The 15249-nt window shown below is 46.7% G+C and overlaps 1 non-coding gene across 1 annotated transcript; it reads left to right on the plus strand.

Moving 5' to 3' along the window:
• Positions 1-7662: 7662 nt before the first annotated feature.
• TRNAK-CUU (transfer RNA lysine (anticodon CUU)) lies at positions 7663-7735 on the plus strand. Its single transcript has one exon. It is a non-coding gene; the product is annotated as a tRNA-Lys (tRNA).
• The last annotated feature ends 7514 nt before the right edge of the window (positions 7736-15249 follow it).

A 15249-nucleotide genomic window follows, 5' to 3' on the forward strand; every position in this document is an offset into this window, starting at 1 on the left:
ATATATGTCTCACATTAGGATCTGTATGCCAGTCTGTATTATTAGTACCAAAGATCATAGGCCCAGGAGCGAGATCAATGGAGGTGTCTGGGACTCGAGAGATCATCTCATGTACGTGCTTCCAGTAGTGTATTATAATCGGGCACGCCCGCATGATATGGCCTAGCGTGCCCAGTCCGCCACATTGTCACCAGCATGCTGTGTAGTTTTCTCTGGGTGTAGTAGAGCTGTTCATTTGGTTTGTATTGAATTTCTCTATTGCGTATGTTACATGACATGGCAGAAACATTCTCTTAGTAATCGTAGATGTCACCTGCATCAACTAAAGTTTTTAAGTCGCTGGACCATTGTACTGATAGGTGATGTTACCTTTGGTGTTGTTAGGGGTGCAAATAGTGTAAAATGAGTGTAGCCGTGGATATTCAGTAAGGTTCCGTCCCATTTCCTGTTCTCCTGTTCAGGGGGTATCTTGTAATGACTGCCTGGTAGTGTTCCCTTTTATCACTCCTGGTATGGTGTGATAGTGTATCCACTTGGTATTGCGGAGGTGACATACTCTGCTGGCCTCCGGAAACCCCATTGGCTCTTCTCCCACATACAAATCGGCTACTCGAACTTCTGACCACAGGGAGGTCTGGGGCTTGTGTAGGACATGGTCAAGACCTATAGATAGGATAGCTTGCACACTGATCCAGGCAGGGGCAGCACGGGTGTCAGCTCCTAATAATGCCCTCATTCTATATCATTGGGTCAGTGTTGGGCCTAGTAGCAGGTGTGTTCTGATGTGTTCCGTCAGTTTGCACCTTGGAATGGTGAGAATTTCAGCTGACGTACATGGCGACATCAGCGAAAGTTCAATTTGATGCCAACTGGCCAGGTCAGTCATGTCCAACTATCTTTTTGCGCAGCACAAGTGAGTGGCTTGATAATAGTTGCGCCAAACTGGTACTGCTAGTCCGCCATTGTTTTTGAAGGAGTTAGGACCTATAGCAGGACCCTGGCCTTCTTACCCTTCCACAGGAATTTTGATAGTTGTTTGTCAAAATCTTTATACATTTTCTGCGAGGGAGCCCATGAAAGCATAAGTGCAAGATAGATCAACTTCGGGAGCGAGTTCATCTTAAAAGCGCTAATACGCCCTATCAGTGGCAGTGGCAGTGTGTTCCATCTTGTAAGATCCTCGGCTATCTTTGCCAGTATAGGTGTGTAATTTAGGTTACTAAGTTCCTGGATGGAGGGGGCGATACAAATACCTAAGTACTTGATGGAGTGCTGTTGTAAACGAAAGGGGGCAACGCACCCAGGGTCCCATGGTATGTCCAGTCTTATAGGGAGAACTACTGATTTCGATCAATTCACCTGATAGCCCATCATGGGCCCGAATTCCTGTAGCAGGTGGCACAGGCGTGGCAATGATATCGAGGGGTTTCGCACATAAACCAGCAGCAGGTCATCAGCGTAAAGGGATATGCAATGCTTCTCCATTCCCCTGATCACACCGTTCCAGGATGGATCATTGCAGAGTTTCTCCGTCAGCGGCTCTATAGACAGTGTATTCAGGCGGGGGGACAGGGGTATCCCTGTCTGGTGCCTGAGTACAGGCAAAATTGATCAGAAGTATTTCCATTTGTGGTTACCGTGGCTTGGGGGTCGGTGTAGAGTAGACGTATATACCCTATTAACGTCAGCAGGAATCCGTAGGTCACGAGTGCATTGAACATAAAGTCCCATTGGACTTTGAATGCTTTTTCGGCGTCAATTGTTAGTAGTAGCTCATCGGGGCTGCCTTGTCCCGCAAGGACATGTAAGAGACGCTGAACATTATCCACCGAGTGACAGCCAGTAATAAATCCAGTCTAGTCCTTGTGTATGAGTTGGGGGAGTATTTTGTCAATTCTACAACCTATACACTTAGCTAATATTTTGGCATCAGCATTTATGAGTGAAATTGACCGATAGGATCAACAGTCTTCGGGGGCACGCCCCGGCTTGTGGAATCAATAATATTGGCCGCCATCATCGAGTTTGGTATGTGTCTCCTAGATAGTTAATGCCGCAGCAAAAAATGATTCGAGCAGTGGGGCCATACAGTCATTCATTATTTCATAGAGGTCTATTGGTATGCCATCCGAGCCAGACGCCTTCCCCCCGGATAATGAGTGTCATGATCCCAGTCAGTGGGCATAGCCCTCATTCAGGCTAGGCAGAGAGCATTATGAACAACTGTAGGTCAATGGTGGGTGTTAGCCTGGCACACGTGGCATTTACATCATTCTCAGCATACACTTCCATAGACTTTTGTGATGATTTACAGTAATTCCATACACTTAACATGGCCGCCGCAAGGTCCATTCATAAGTTTCAGCACATACTATTCATATTGCAGAGGGAGCTATTTAAGCCCCGCCTCCGCTGGAATGTGCACTTTGTGTCTGCTCCGCTGATAGCGGGTAACGCTACTAGCGTTTCTCCTCACAGAACCTGTAAAAGGAGATAATAGAGACATTAGTTTTACAACAAACTGCAGAGTCCAATAGTTAATAGAATAGACTTACCTGTCAAAGGTTATCTCCAAAGCAATTATCCCCCGTCAGAAGTTTCGCTCACCTCCGCAGTAACTTCAGCCAACAGTTTTTGTTCATAGTCGCAGCATCTTCAGTCTGAAGTTTCTTCCGCAGGTACGGCATCTTCCAAAGGTATTTTTCCTCAGCTTTCCGAAAATCTGCAGACAAGACAAGAGGTATTTAAATGAACAATAAACAAATGTAATAGTTAATGAAAGAAGACGTTTACTAAGCATTTTACGTACATGAAGGTTCTTCAAGATTTCACCTCACAGTTGTTTCCACGCGCTTCCCTGAAGGCTGCAGTAACTCCGTATAGGCGAACTTACGTTTAAAAACGTTTTCTCATCCTGAGAAACTCCGCAGCCCTCCGCAGCCATAATTCCTTTTCCTAAATTCAGAGAACCTGCAAAAGAAGGGAAAAAGGAGCAAGTAATTAGAAAGAGAGATCTCTCCAACGTAGGAATTAACCCAAATCCTTATCAACGACAAGAAATGAAAAGGTGCACCATGCTACAGGAGCAGTGCTGCCCTGGTGTTTGACCAGGCCGCGGCTCTACATATGGGAACGTTTTTACAAAACCAGGCTGCACAGATGGAGTGATGGGATGTCTCGCAGAAGTAATGGTTGGGCTAGCAGAAGAAATTGTTTAATTTTTTAACAGCAAGTGCCTTGCTGATTGGGGGAAATCCACTAATTTACGCATATGCATTGATGTCAACAGAGAACATGTGCATATGCAAAGAGTAACAACCCTATCATTATGTTTTAGAAACAACGGCACGGTACATATTGGAAAAAATACAGGTTGTAAACAAATTATGAATTTGCCAGGTATGAAATTGGGACCTTTATTGGTCCTGTGGCACACACGCATACATGCACCTCCCACTATGGTGGAACAGTATTTGTTCTCTTGCTACCACGCACTCACCACTGCTTGCAGTTCCAGAGGCCCGTTGCGCCCATCAGTGAACATCTCACTTTAATGGAAATGGCCAACAAGAGGGGGGCTCGTAGGAGTATGTGTTTACAAAGTCGTGAGAGAATTATTTCACACAAGATTACGCAGATATATTAGTGGGAAGACCCAGCAAGATACAGGCAATTTAGTAAGGCAGGTGTTTTTTTTTTTGCATCCCTGCCGGCCCCTGGAGTACAGGCGGCAGCAAATGCGAAATAGCTCCAAATAACAAGGTGAGAATTGTTGCAATTGTCCAATGCCATAGAGAAAGGTCTGAATGCCATAAAGGAAGAATCACAGGATGTCAGGCCAACTGCTCTCCAGAATAGTTTGCGCCTTAAAACACCATTTGCTAAATAGGTGCATTATAAATATCCAATACATAAATAGATATGTCGTATAACTCCTCATTGCTATGGCAGGAGGAGTTTGTGCAAAAATAGGGGCCCCAATAGCTGCAAACGACGAACAGAATGACATTTTAACAGATGCTATATTTGCCTTGCACACGAGTGTGAAAAAGTATAGTACTAAAGTAGTAGACGAGGACTGGTACCACTGGCTGTTCTCATTGGTGCCTCCCTGGTTAGGTAAAATATTTAAAGTAGTAGTGCCTCTTTTGTTGGTATTACCAATAAGTATGTTCATCTTACACACAATAATGGGATATTGTAAAGTAGTGAAGAAGGGGAAGGAAGAAATTAACATGATGTCCCTTACTATTGCTACTATAGAAGGACTGCTGACCCAGTGCGCACTGATGCACAGAGAGATGAAGATGAAATTAAGATGGTTCCGAGAGAGACCTATCGGACCACCCAGAAATAGGTATATGGCCCTTTTCAATTCCGCAAATTATACTCAATACTGGGTAGATTGTGAGAGCGATAGGGATTGCTGCTTTATGACCTGTGGTCCAGAAGAATATGTGAAAAAGAGGAGGTAGCTTGAGGGGGGTCTGTAGAGCTTTGATCCCTAAAGAGGATTACGATAAGATGGCTGATTGAGGGCTTTTTGTCAATAAATTGACCAGAGGGTGATGGTGCAAATAAGACCAGTAACGCGCAAGGCCACGCTCCCGCCTGTTCCCAAATTATAGCAAGCATGGAAAGTAGACTAAGGTGCCATGTTCTGCCCCCGCCATGTACAATGCAACACAAGCAGGATAAGAGCTTGTTTGCTACACTGAATGGAGCTAGTTTGCCACATTATAGGGAGAGCTAGGTTGCTGAATTCACAGAGAGGGAACGTAGCAATGGTGGTATGCACAGTTAGGTAAGGTACATATATATATATAGCAGTATTATAAACAACATGAAAAGCTCAATGTTTCCATTTGTAAGGCCCAGCACAGTACACGGTTAAAAACAGTCACAGCATTGCAGTCTAAACAGCTTAATAAGGATTTCTATTGGTTCATGATGGTGTTCAGACGACTGGAAGAAAGGAAGGCTAGCTGAAACTGCACAAATAGCCCTTCGTCGTGGTTCCAGTTCAGATAAGCAACAATGAAGTTCGTTTTTGTTGCTAGCAGACAGAAATATATACAAGTTTAATTGCCAGGTGCACAGAGTAATGCTGCCAATAACAGACTAGCAAAATATATCCACAGCGCCCCAAAGGTGAAAGCAGTTCAACGCACACACGAAGAACACATTAGCAGGTTGAATAAATTGGGGGTAGCAAGTCTCATACACTGGCCTCACACTAAAACAAACAATCTATGCACATCATGACCCAATTAGATCAAACCCCTGCAAAAAGCAGTACATATCAAACGGAGTAAAGGACGAGCTGTCCAAGGTTGAGCAAACTATCTGGGAAATTGGGGCCCAGCGTCGAACGATGAGATGGGAGTGCGTTTGATAGTTCTTTGGCCAAGGCAACGTTTGATCTCTCCTTTCCCACCAGAAGTTAATTGGACTGTTGAGGATAAGTGTAACACCCAAGGCAACATCAGTAACAGGCAGCAGTATTGTAACAATGTCAGCAGGTTGTGGTGCCAACCAATTAGAGCTTGGTCCGAGGCATGATGTCTTGCCTCGTGGATGGGACCCTGGGCAGGCTTGAAGATGATTGTCCAATTGAAAGAAACTATGTACATAGAACTATAGGCGATTTATTTTAACCAATAGTAATTTGTAGATGTTTTTATGAATATGACATTGTAATATAACCCCTTGACAGGAGTAATTGAGAACATCTGTGGACCTTCTACTGGCCGAATGTATCAATAAAGCTGGTGTCTTTGTGCATCTTGGTTTGCTCCCTTATTTTGGTTGGTTTGGATTATTGGGAACAAGTTTACAGCTGAATGAGCACTCTCCTGAGCAAGATCTACGCCCAGGCTAAGCACGGCGTGGCATGGAGTAGGCCCTGTGCACTCAACTCACCCGTGCTCAGGCATGTCGAGGAAGTCTGTGGTAGGCGGGCCTGGACCAAGCGCATTCTCCGTCTCGAAAGCTGCAGCCAGGCACGTCACGCCCCTCCTCTGTCACCTCGTTGTTACCCCTCAGTGAGTAAGGCAGCGGCCTGCAAGCCTCCGTGTGCAGCTGTGTAGGCTGCCTGCAGGGCCGACGCTTCGTTGGGATTGCCGCTTCCAAAGCGGTACGGGTTTGTTGCGGCACCCCAGAGCATAGCTCTCAACTCACCCGCTTTTGGCGGGTGTTACCAGCCTTGCAAAGGGCTGACTCACCCGCCAAGCCTCCTGCACGCCCATTCATTCCAATGGGCGTCTCACCCGCCAAAAACAAAATCGGGTGATTTCACCCGCCTTTGCAAGACAAATGGTTGAGAGCTATGCCAGAGAGATGGGACACCAAGATCCGGTCACCATCTGGGAACCTTCACCGCCTCATTGCCAATTTTTCTAATGACACCGGGAATAACCACAGACACTCAGTACGCAAAACACTGCCCCGTGAGACGGCTGGTCCCTTTCTTAACTTTGTGACACGCATGCAGGTACATACATGCCGGGCTCACACCACCACAGGGTGATTCCATTGTTTTCCCGAGATACCAGCAAAGATATTTTTAAAACTCAGCAGTGGTGGTCTCCCATCTGCCAAAAAACTTGGCCCATATCAACTGAAGTCTAGCTAAATACGCCTGTGTGTTCAGAAAGCAACATTTGCCTCTTCATCTTTTATGGTCACTACTATTGGTTAGCCAGAGATCTTTTGACATTGGACACTTCCTTATTTCCTGCGAGATTCACGCTCAATGAAATTCCCTCTGCAATCCAAATATCACGTTGATCATTGGTCTCAAACCTTGGTTTCAAACTAAATCCATGGAAATTTCGCACTCCAAATCAGAAGAGGGAAAAACAGGAGCACCGAGGGCGTGATTCAGAGCTCCATGTAAAATAAGGAAAAACAAACGGAATAACCGTTTTTATATTTGTTCATTATCATATAGGCAGATACAATGGAGCACTTAAGAAAGGTGTTCCACCACGAAAAGACACTTCTCTTATTTTATGTGGAGTGCAAATCGTGAGTGCTCGACAGGAAAGGAAGATAAACAACGTGCGTACTAACCATGGGTTTACAATCCCACATTACACCGGCAAAAGTCGGCGAATGAAAGGCGCAAGTAACCCGCTGCGACTGCGAGCCTGCTGCGACTCAGTGAACAACACACACAGACAAGTACACAACTGTTGTTTCCAACTACGTAACGTCACGGGAACGCCGACCGACCGACCCCCCCCCCCTGTCTTCCTAGTCGAATCCTCTTTCTATGTCTTTTTCTATGTCTTTGTTTGCTACGAATAAGGCGGGCTCAACCAGAGTCAGAGAACGTAGGGAGGAGTCGACCAGAGGGTGATGGCCGGTAACGTGTAGGGTATAATCAGTTCTCCGAGAGAATTCATAAAATAAAAGCTAGTCCACTGGACAATTTATTCCACTAAATTACTCATTTGTGAAAGGGGATCTACCCATTATGAGACACTTAAGTAAGGACTTATTTAGTTAAATTCAACGGTGTCCATGTACTCTAATGCATACGCTTTCCAGTGAACATACATAAACAAACTACATTTTTTCATTTTCTCATGGTAAGCAGATTGTGTCCTTTGATGGAAACCTTCCCTATTGGCGGTTATTTCATATTCGTTCTCATGTGCCCGGCTAGCTCAGTCGGTAGAGCATGAGACTCTTAATCTCAGGGTCGTGGGTTCGAGCCCCACGTTGGGCGACACACTTTTTCATTTTTTACATTATATACTGGACTGTACGAAAAGTACTTTTAGAAATGTACTATAGCTGTACTGTTAAAACATCCATGGTAAGAGCCCTACGTTGGTCGACAATTGTTTTTTAAACATGTACTGTACGAAAACTCTACTTTCAGAAATGTACTATAGCTGTACTGATAAAAACATGCATGGTAACGGACAACACGTACTTTTAAAAATAATGGCAGGCAAGACCTTCCTTTTCACGTCTGCTTTCTCTCTCCCCTGCTGACTTACCTCTCTGGTGCACTGACTAGTTGCTTGGCTATCTCCGACATGACCCATAAGTAGCCCTTGCACTGCCTCTGCACGCTTGGGGCTGTATCTGTATCCCTACAGTCCACTGACTCCTGCACTTCCCCAGAGCCACGCTTCCCTACCTTGTCTTGTCGCGCCTTTGTGTACAGGCGCGTTATAAATGATGCATCATCGTATATCAAAGTATCTGCTTAATCTTCACATGGAAATACACCATTAGACAACAGCATAAATGGAAATCCCCAAAAAACGAAAATTGAAATAATACATTGCAGATTTAATTTTGTTTAGTAATTCATCTTACAAAATAAATATTTTAATGTTATTCAATTCTCTTATGTTCTTGTTTAGCACAGTTTCCTCTGGTGATGTTGTGCATGCTATTGACCTTTATTGGGATTTCAAAGAATACACTTCAAACACTACAATCCCCATCATCAGGAACCAATCAACCCATCCAAAACTGCCCCCTCCTCCTCTTTCCCTTCCACCCTTGTACATATAAAAAAACATGAACTCCTCTTCAGACCGCTGCAAAGGCCTAAGGCTTGTCATTGGGTCATGTTGTCTAGATCGCAACCGGTACCCTGGGATGAGGCATAGAAGCCTCCTCTCAACCAATTCCGGTGGCCTACCCCATACTGAGGCCCCCCACGTCTCTCAGCGACCGTACTTCTCAAAAAAGGGCACCCATTGGCCCTCAATATTGGTCCACGACTCATCCAGCAAATGTGTTAGGAACTCTATGTCATAAATGGCGCAAACCTTTGTCACGCATTCTTTTTCCACAGGAATACGCTGACTCTTCCACATTTTGGCCAGGCAACATCTAGCAGCCACCAGCATTACCCGCACCATGTGCCCATCTTCCACCTCCTCCTCTAGCCGCACCCCAAAAAGGAGGAACCACAGCAAATACCTCCAGTGTATCCCATCAACCCCCTTAATCCATGACAAAACCTTTTTCCAATAGGCTTGCACCCTAAAATAGCCCCACCACATGTGACCGTAGTACCCTTTCTTCCTGCTATACTTCCAACAATGCAGGTCATACTCCTTACAAATTTTAGCCAACACCTCTGGCGGATATTGCCACCTGTGCAGCAGTTTCCGGGCCTGATGTCTGTAATGCAGAGAAGTATTCGAGCGAGAAACTCTTCTACACATCCACGCTCTCAAACCATTGTTTTGGTCCTTCCCCAAATCTTGTCCCCATCGAATTCTAGCCGGGATCGGGTCCCTAGGCTCCGCTAACAATATTGTCTTATACAACCGTGCAATAAGCCCCTGCAAAAGATTTTTGCCAATATAGACGAGTACGTGAAGCCACTCCGAGATATATATTGGCATATCCAAGCCCTAATATATTTCGGGTCTATCTTTTGTTGAAATTTAATACATCTGTGGCATTATCACCTAAAAGTTGGTCGAATAAAATTGAATACAACCATAAATATTGTAGATTATGTGGCAATTTACTAGAAGAATCACTGTTTCACCTATTAATTATATGTGAAAGCTTAAACTGTCTCCGTCTGCAATATTTTAAATCATACACCAATGCTGTCATCATAACTGATTTTCCTTGATTATGGTATGAATTTCTACAAGGCAATGACATTAATTTGATCTATTTTATTGTTAGATTTTATATGCACATTGTTGAGATTTTTAAATGTTTATACTGAGATTAGCTGTAAAACGACGTAATATATTCTAAGTTGTTAGCAATGATTTGTACTATTTATTGGTTAACTGTAATGAGCGTGTGTTAATTTTTAAATCAAATGTTATACAAAGCTTTGTGCTATATGTATATTCAATAAAATTTAAAATTTCAATAAGCCCCTTGAAGCCCGTCCTTGCAAGCAGAAGTTGTTCAAAGTAGGTCAGTCCCCTGCACAAGTTCTCCTCCCACTGACCGTCCGTTAGTACACTTTTCAACAGCAGATATCCCAATACCCAGGTATTCCTCCAACCTTCCCTCTGAGATAAAAGCCCCCTCCTCCCACATTTGACCAGCCCTGCTCAACCCTTCCTTATACCAAAGCTGGACCACCAGTGGTCCACCCCTTCCCGCAGGGGTGGGAACCATATACAATTCAGGGGCCACACCCATCTATTCTCCCCTCCTTCTTTCCAAAGGGTCCACAGGACCTCCTAAACTGGATGGTACAGCACCCTCTTCTGGATACGGGGCCTTGGCACCCATAACCATTCCCCAAGGGAGTACGGGGCAAGGACTGTATTGTCCATCGGCACCCATTGTTTGTGGGTCAGCAGGTCCAGATGATCCACCAGTACGCGAAGCTGGGCAGCCCTATAATAAGTAATGAGGTCCGGGAACCCCACGACTCCCTCTTCCTTCAGAATGTTTATGTTTATGTTTATTATTTGATAATGCGCACAAAACCCATGGGTAGCCGGGCGCAGCAGGTACAAGGTTACTTAAACTTAGGTTACATACATACAGAGGATAAGAAACATGTCAGTACAGTGCATACATGTCAATACAAGCAGTTGAAATGAGAAGAATCAATAAACATTCCAAACATAAGATATGCTTAGTAGGCCCAATTCATGCCTCACTATACACATGGGTTGATTCATAGGCAGAGACAATACTTGTTTATAAAACAAACTCTCCAATTGCAACCAAAATAGTTCCGTCCTCTAGGCTCTGGTTTCAGCACCATAAATGTTTATGGGTACTACCTTCTGATTATAAAACTTAAATAACGGTTCAACAGAGTATTTACCATATTTCGAATGAATGATATGGGCTTGAGCAGCAGTTGTCTGTACTTTTCTCCTCAGCTCAAGAGAATAGGGTAGGTCAGAGATGTGGTTGTTGGTATTTATACCTAGATAGCGATATTCATTGACCACTTCTAAGCGAGTACCATAAAGGTGCCAGATATAGGAGCATTTATTAATTAGGCGCTTGGGTGCACAAATAGGATTTTCGTTTTTTCTAGGTTAATTGTAAATTGGTTCAAGATGGCATAATTTTCCAATGCAGTAAGAAGATTTTGCAAGATATTTGGGATCTTAGATAGGAGGACTAAATCATCTGCATACAGTAGCCAACGCACAAATCGCTGACCAAGCTTCGGAGAATCAGAAATGACGTTGGCAAAATGGTGTCTCATATCAGATATAAAAAAGTTAAACAAGGCGGAGGCTAAGATGCAGCCTTGTTTAATGCCTCTAAAAGGAGGAATAGGGGACGACAGTCTACCGTCTAAAGTTAGACGAATTTGGATTGTTGTTTCAGAGTGTAGTTGCAAAACCAGAGCCTGGATATGAGCCAGACAAGCTGTATTGAACAGTTTGATCCTTAATAAATCACTAGAAACAGAGTCAAAAGCAGTCTTAAAATCTATGAAGGACATGTAAACAGGCTGCTTCGCCTGTTCATGCATTTTTATTGCATTGATGGTTAATAAGTTAACCGCTGTGCCTAGGCCCGGAACAAAACACGTTTTTTTAAAGTGTCATGTCAATGGTGCGAGGACATCCAATGATTAAAACCTCTTAGGATTGGTCGGCCACCAGCGGGCGCAGGGATGGAGTTTGCTTGATTGTGCTCCTCCATCACACAGGCCCCTAGATAGAGTGGTTGCCCCCACCTATGCCCCCGATTGTGCTTGGAGGACCCTGGAGCAGACTTATTGAACCTGCAGGCTCTGGTTGATCTGAAACCCGACAAAAATCGGTGCTCACTAAGGGGAGTTTGAGTCTTTCTTACGGAGACCGCTGAAGCGGAAGAAGAAACTCAGGATGGGAGGCCCGGAGCCTTCTGACGCAGGAGTGGCAGTGTCGGCGCACATCAACCTTGAGGGTAGGCTCACCCCCCCCCCTGTTTTCCCTGAAGGGCGGCCATCGGCGATGGGGGGAGATGTAGGGACAGAGGCGCCCCCCTCTCCACCGCAGAGACACCCGGGCCTGTGTGCGGGCTGTGGGAGCTCATCCGGCACACAGGCTGATACTACCTGCTCATCGATACAGGCAAGCGCTGTGGGACACCCTGGGGGTGCAGAACTGGGAGCGGTGTCCCTGGGGGCTAGAGGAGAGGTGTGGCCACCAGGTCTGGGGCGTGTGCCCACCTCTCCGGACCATTGTCGGGGGCCGGCATATGGGACCTGGAGGCCCTTGACTGAGGATGAGGTACGGAGCACCCTGGAGACCTGGGAATGAGGGACACCCCGGGCCGTGGTGAGCACAAAGAGCAGACCAGATCCTCAAGAGGCTCAGAGAGAGGTGCAGGCCCCCTGTCCGGGGGCGTGTGCCCGCTCCCACTAGCCCGGATCAGAAGGCCCAGTGGAAATGTGCTGAAGCAGATGTGGGGGCCCAGAACTGGAGCCCCGAGCCCCCCAGTGCCTGGTGGGATTTGAGGCTACTGCGCCCACGGGGACACAGATGTCTCTGATGATAAGCCCAGGCTGGTGTTGACACATAGGATCAGACCTCTTGACTCTGAAAGGTGGCAACTGAGGTGAGGGCCCCCAGTTTTTGGGGCATGTGCCCACCTACTTGACCCGGGCCATCGGGACTGAAAACTTTGAAACCCATTTCCAGTGGAGCTACAAATTGGACCTATTGCTCTGGAGGCAGCTCCGGCAGAGGGCCCAGAGTTAACTTTAAGTCAGCTATAGGCGAGGGGGAGGCGCCCGGGGCAGGGTGTCCTACCTGGAACACGGTGATCCCGGTTGCTGGAGGTCGCACAAGGGGAACCGCAGAGAGCCCTATTCTACCAACTGGAGCGGAAGGAAAGGTGCAACACCCCAAGCACAGGTGACACCCAGCCAAATAGTTGCGTGGAAGCGAGGTGAGTGGCACGTAACCACAGGATGTTTGCCCCCCCCGGACCAAGCCCCACATAGGGGGAATTACCACCTGGAGGAGGAGGTTTTGAAATGCAAAAGCGGGGAACGAGCTAATCAGGGCCCCACGGCATGATCTAATCGGGAAGGACTACAGGATTCTCCACCGTCAGGTTTCCCTCTTGGTCAGGTGAGTCCTACGCCGGGGTGTACCCTCATGGAGGTGTGACTCTTTATGCATTTTAGTTCCCGGCTAGCGGATTTTGTGTATCAGGACAGGGCTGTAGGAGGACATATCGAGTTAGGAAGATGGCGGCTGGAGGAGAGGATTTCATGGCAACGAAAAAGGACGTGGCCTCGCTACTGGAGGAAATTAGAGGCATGAGGGGCGATATAGGGGGCAAAGTCGACAAGATCAATGTCAGACTTGACAAAATGGAAAAGAGGTTACAAGAGGTAGAGCACAACCAATCCTCATTGGACACGCTGAAAACCCACATGGATGTGAGAATGAGCGAATTGGAGAAGAGAGAGGCAGATATGGTGCTAAAAATGGATGATTTCGAGAATCGTGAGAGGAGAAACAACCTTTGGTTCTTTTGGGTCCCAGAAAAGGAGGGGGAAACGGAAAGATATCTTGGGCGCAATATACACGAGATTACAAAACTCCTCTTCCAAGAGGAATCGATTGATGAGACAAAAATAGAGAGGGTCCACAGAGCGGGCGGTCCACCCGGAGGCCCGAAATCAGCCTTGGCACGATTCCACCACTACAGAGAAAGGCGCAAAATTCTGGAGAAGGCAGAGAGCAGGGGGGGTGAGGATGGGCATGGCGAGAGTTAGTATTTTCCAAGATCTCTCTTCACTGACCCTTACGAGGAGGCGGCTGTGCCTCCCTCTGACAAGGTGGCTAAACGACAAAGGAGTGTGCTACAGGTGGGGATTCCCGTTCTCCCAACTCCTTTGAGCTGGATGGGCAGAGACACAGGCTCGTTACTGAAGAAGAAATACGTAAAGTCACAAGGGAGCTATAAGCAGAGGAAGGAACAGTCCCGGTCCCACAGGAAGAGAACAATGTCGACAGAGGGTGGCATATTAAGGACCTGAGGAGGAAAAGAATCCTGGGCTCAAGGAAGTTTATGAAGTTGAACACGACTGTGATGCTGGAAATGCATCAGAGGGACAGGGCCTCCGTATCCTTGTCCTTTACTGCTTTTTATCGTGCGTTCTGTCGTGTTTTCCGTGCAGGAGTTCATGTGGGACTCCTGGCAGTGCAGCTCTCATTCTTTTGGTTTGGTGAACGGACCCGTGGGATACCCTTATGGCACCCACGGGTGGGGGTACAGCCCTGTGCCCCTAGTGTATGTTTATGGGCACCTGTGGGTGGCCCGCAGAGCAGGGTATGGGCTGGTGGCATCTCCATGCTGAATTTGACAGGTGCGCGGTGTATCCTCCATTTTGGGATACCCCGGCCCTGCCATTGGGATCAGTTGATTCCTGATGAAAAACAAGATGGCCCCTGTGGCCTCTTGCTTTCTATTACCCATTACCTTGTTTTCCCAAAGTCCAGGGAAGCCCTGACTCTGTCCCTTCCCCCTGACTGGTTGTTGGGTGGAAATGCCATAAATGGTGTTGTTGTGAAGGCCCGGCCAGACTAGCTGGAGCCTTCCCGGTGATGTATGTTGTGGGTACCTCCTGTGGGTGGGACCTGGGTGAAAAGAGTGTGTGACGAATATGCATTCTGTGTTGTGGGTGTCTACTATCTGGTGGTTGACTGTTACGCTCACCTGACTCCCACGGAGGCGCTGGCCTGGTTCGCGCTGCTGTGACCTCTTCTAAGGTGATGCGCAGGGTTCGGAAGACGGACTGGACCGGGCCCCCAAATCTGGCTTGTCTGGCTCGCAGAAGTATCCTTCTGTAGGTGAAAATAGGGGATTAACTGTCTGCGGGGTAATGCAATCGGCCTCCCACTTTCCCCTCTCACCCTCCTTGAAACCCTTCTGTGATTTCTCGTAGCGTCTCACCTTAGGGTCTGGAAGGACGAGCTCTCCATCCTGCTTCTGATGCAGGGGCGCGTTGGTATCCAGTTACTTCACTGGATTTTCAGATTGGTGAGAACCAAACTTGCTTGGCTTTCAGGTAAGTTTTTTTTGATAAGAGGTTCCCCTTGTGTCCATGCATTAATGTACTAATGGTAGTGTCTTTTTCCCCATAGGGGCAGGGGTACGGAATGCCGGGGAACAGGCACCGACCCGAGATGAGAGGTGAAATCCTGGTAGAAATCAGGTAAGTCTTTAATGAGCGTTTTTTGGTAATGTCTTTTCATTCGCTCATTAACGTTGATGTCTTTTTTTCCCCTTAGGGGCCGCGGTCCGGAAATGCCAGGATGC

The sequence above is a fragment of the Ambystoma mexicanum genome, chromosome 11 (genome assembly GCF_040938575.1).
Source record: "Ambystoma mexicanum isolate Mex_15411 chromosome 11, UKY_AmexF1_1, whole genome shotgun sequence".
Lineage (NCBI taxonomy): Eukaryota > Metazoa > Chordata > Amphibia > Caudata > Ambystomatidae > Ambystoma > Ambystoma mexicanum.